We start from the raw sequence: 4,647 nt of genomic DNA on the forward strand, positions 1-4,647 counted from the left end.
AAAATCAAGAAGTACTATTCAGTATGAGTGCCCTGAAGTTTTCATGCACGTCATGCCAAGTCAGCCAACACGTAGCATGCATGTGGGCCATAAAACATGATCACAGTTCAGCACCTACAACAGCCTAACACAACAGATCAAGTCATGAAGTGATAATAATAGTGTGTGATGAGAAACTGACCGCTCTTTTTAATTACTATGAGCAACAAAATATCTAGTTTCAGATACTCGATCGGATTCATTCACATACTTATTATGCTGACAGGATTGTAGAGGTTAATAACAACAAAACTAAAACTGGAACTTGATCCATTGTGATGCACGACATAAGCTAACAAAAAAAACATTCCAAAACTATTTGTATAAAACATTTATGGATGGATACATTCAAGAAATAGAAAAGTTCAAATAGTTTTATAAATGCACAAATAACTTGAGGAAAAGTAGCCAACTTATGTATGAATCCTGTTCACTAGAGCATTTTATGAAAAAAATATGATGGCCATGGAACAGAGCAATGTACTTCTACAGCAGCACAAAAGAGGGAGCTAGAGGTAGGAGGTGGGCTCACCGGAGAGGAGGCTGTACTTGATGCTGCAGACAACCGCGGCCGCTATACGCGGTAGAGGAGGCTGTAGCCGAGTTGGACCATGTGCCGAGCGTCGTCGTGGTGGTGGATACCCTGGTTGTCATCATTGTCCACTACTCTCTATACAGGACAGTGATGGCATTTTAGCACTGTTTTGCGTAGGACAGTGATGAACAGCCTCAAAAGGCCTAAAACATTCAGTAAAAAAACTTTGTTAAAGATGCAGCTGGTTTGGGTACTCAAACTCACGCAATTAGAAAGAATCTGACAGGTTCGGCGAGATTCAAAGTCAATTCAAGTAGGGTTCCCATAGCTAGAGAGAATTATCACAATTGTGGGATCAGTTTTGGTATATATACTTAGGTTATGAACCAAATATAGATCAAGCGAGCAGTAATTGGCAAGGGACGAGCATGTTACAGAATTGAGCATTGTAAACGGTAAGGAAAACCTGCGACAAGCAACCACATCATGTTTATATCATCGGTCTTAACCATACCAGATGAGATTGCAATCTAATTAGGGCTCTAACCTCTAAGCAAGTCAAACAAGGAATCCATATCACGGAATCACTGTGTAATCTAATCTATAAGCTCCAAGCTCATGGAATCCACATCAAAACAAACAACCCAAGCCTAGGAATCACTCCTCGTCGGTCGTGGCCCCGCCCGTGGATGGTTCCAGCAAAACCGTACTGATCTTGTCCAAGGCTTGCGAAAATCACACCGGCAAACACACCACGTCAGCCCAGGAACAAATCTCGCACGCCACGAAACAAACCGTGGGTCAACGGATCTGGCTCGGCAGAATCTAAAGCCTAGCGTCAAATGGGCAGTGTAATTAATGGCCAGTGCTGGCAGTACTGAATGTACCACATCAGCAAGCATTACATAGTACTACTATGTAATTGATATGCAAAAGAAGATACATGTCCCATGTTCAGCAATCAGGATCAACCATGAAGTTTCTACTACATACTCCTACATCATTTTAGCTAATCATTTAAGATGCTAATGTTTACTTGTCAAGTACAGTTATTGTTACACTAAGATTTTAGCTAAGCAAATATAAAGATAAGAAGACACTTTGCCACCATATTTTGTGACATATGTAGAATTCGTACCTCATAAACATGCATGAAATGTCTATCTCAAAGAAGTATACATACTGATCATGTTTAATTAGGCCAGCAGCACAAAACAGCCAATTATATTGCCTTACAAGAAGTAATAGCAGAAAAAACCTCTAATAACCAGGCATACAACTCAATGCGTCATAGAAACAGAACTAAGAAGATGATCAGAGTGAACAAGGTAGCCCCAAGAGTTCACCGGAGTTCACCAGAGATTTGTGGTGCAGAGGCAGGAGCCAAGAAGGTAGTCAAACTGTTGAAGTCAAGGGCCAGCCTAAGCCTCCTACCACGCATGAGGCCACAACCAGCCCAGCACCACCACCACCGTCAGAGCCCTCACCAACGTCCAAGCTTCATCGAGCTCCCTGCAAATTGCATTTAGCATCAAAGCATCAATAGTTTTGCAAAGTGAATATATTAGGGGAAGCTACAATTAGCATATACACAGGCAGGGCAGGGTTTAAATAACCATGTCATGTTTAAAAGAGTTAATTGAATGAGTACAATTAGCATGTAACCTGGAAAACATATAGCTAGTATCTATCTATCAACACATGTCATCACATAGAAGCCAAATACTATTAACTTCATGATTCAGAAGCAGGAGCAGTGGCTACAGACCACAAAGGGCTAGTCCTCTTCTCTGAAGGAAAACAGATGACAGATAGTGCATAGCCATGATACATCAGATCTTATGAAGACGGTATGCCCACATGACTAGATGCTTCAGAAGCAAGAAGGTTGCATTCTTCTTTATTAAGAAAGCCAAACATCAAACTACAGTTCTTAGTCTGGTACAAGATGAGGACCAGGGTTAGAAATCGAAGCTGAAATGGCCAGGCATCAAATTCTCAGAAAGCTGATTTGGGGTAAATGAGATAATGTGGAAACATCTCAGTCAGGTCGCACTTGTAGTTGGGAAGAGAAGAGTATGCAAATGTCTCCAAGTGAATTAAGCAGTAACGGTTTCCAAGTGAATTAGCCCTTCTGAATATAAACACATCAGGAATCTGAGCCAAACAAACGGTGCTCCAGCTGTAATTCTTGCACAAAGCCAAAGAGTATGAACTCTAACAGAGTCCAACAGTCCAACAGTCAGCCAAATTAGTGAATTTCACAGCAGACAAGGGAACTTTAAGTGTGTGTACACACTCCAACAAGGATGCAACCTAGCATAGCAAGCTAAAAACACCACTAATCAGAACTCCATGTACCAAAAGACTACATGATATGCTTATCTAACACAGCAACAGTAGCAGCACAGCACCAATCAAGAAGCTAATTCCACTAACAAGCAGTCTAGCAACGCATCCGAGTCGAGTAACAGCGCCAAAGCAGGGGAGGAACGAGGAAGCGGCAGCGCATACCTTCATCTTGGACTTCTTGGCCTGCAGCTTCTTGGCCTGCTCCTCCTTGGCCTTCTTCTCCCCTGTAGACACACACACACGCACACGATCAATTAAACCCAAACAAATCAAATCACGCTCTTCATCTGAACCGCTACTGATCCATGGAGAAAGAAACTGACATGGAGGGGAGAAAGAGCACGAGCTGGCGGTCGAACACGGTGATCGGGAGCGCCGCGTCCTCGGGCACCTCCTTGGAGAGGTACCGCGGGTACCACTCCTTGGGCAGCAGCACGCCTCGCGACCGCCTCGCTCCCCTCCTTGGGCAGCAGCACGCCGTCGTCCTGCGCGCCGGCCTCCTCCACCGCCGCCGCCAAGCACCTCCCGATGGCCCGGCTCCTCCCACTCCTCCCGTCGATCCCGACCCCCTGCCACCGCATGCCACGCGCTGGGCTCGTCGCCGCCGAGATCTGGAGCATGGCGTAGGAGACCGCGAGGAGGAGGGAGGGGCGTGGCAGCGCGGTGGTGGAATGTTGGTTGGAGGTTGGATGGGGAACTGGTTGCCCGGAGCAGGAGGGAGGAGGACATCGACGGGAGATCGGATCTCTTCTGATGAGGGAGGGGAGGGGAGAGCCGAGGTCATGGCCGGCGGCGAGGTGAGGGAGACGGGGGAGGTGGGTGGCGGCGAGGGGAGGGATCGTCGCGCGGGGAGAGAGAGGAGTGGTGTGCGGTGGTTTTTTTTTTAGGGGTAGCTCGCGGTGGGTGGCTGAGAGGGTGAGGTGTGGGCCGTTGGATTCAGGAGGATCCGACGGTGATTTATCCATGATCCGCTTGAGAGGCCCCTCGACCAATCAGAACGCGGTATACATGTATCATATTTTGACCATTTAAATTGGTCGTAATCGACTAAAACTAAGGTGCTAAATCATGTTAGCTATTTTATTATGAACTGAAAATTTGAAAAAAAAACTTCTCATTGTGTCAGCAAATTTGACTATAGTTTTCAGGAATAACCACAAATTGAAATAAGACAAATATTTTTTAAAGAGTTATGAGAAATGAGTTCTTTTAAATCATTTTTTCATTTTTTGAGTGTCCAAAATGAGTTTTTTGAAGGACCTACAATATATTTATTGCAAAATTGGATGAAATCAATTTCTAAAATAGTAGGACATATTTAATGCACAATTGACCAAATAGTTGGGTTTCAAAAGATTTTATCCATCTCTGATGAAAAAGACAAATTTCCGCTGATCCAGCTGGAAGCGGGTCAAATTTCAACTGCGGCTGCCTCATAGTTTGCTCTTTATTTTTTCCAAAAATCATTTCTAGGTACATAACTATCTATTTAATCAAAGAAACACCAAAAGTTTTCCAAGATTCAACGACTAGCTAGGAACGGTCATTCCCACCGTTTTGACCGCATTTTGAAACGGGCATGAAAAATTCAAAAAAAATCAAAAAATTAGGAAACCTTCACACTGTGTCATTATATGGGACCATGTTACCAGGTAAAAGAATAAACTTATAATACGATAATTATTTTTTAAAAGTGTTCTCTGAAATGAGCTATCATGTGT

Source organism: Triticum aestivum, chromosome 3D, assembly GCF_018294505.1.
Source record: "Triticum aestivum cultivar Chinese Spring chromosome 3D, IWGSC CS RefSeq v2.1, whole genome shotgun sequence".
NCBI lineage: Eukaryota > Viridiplantae > Streptophyta > Magnoliopsida > Poales > Poaceae > Triticum > Triticum aestivum.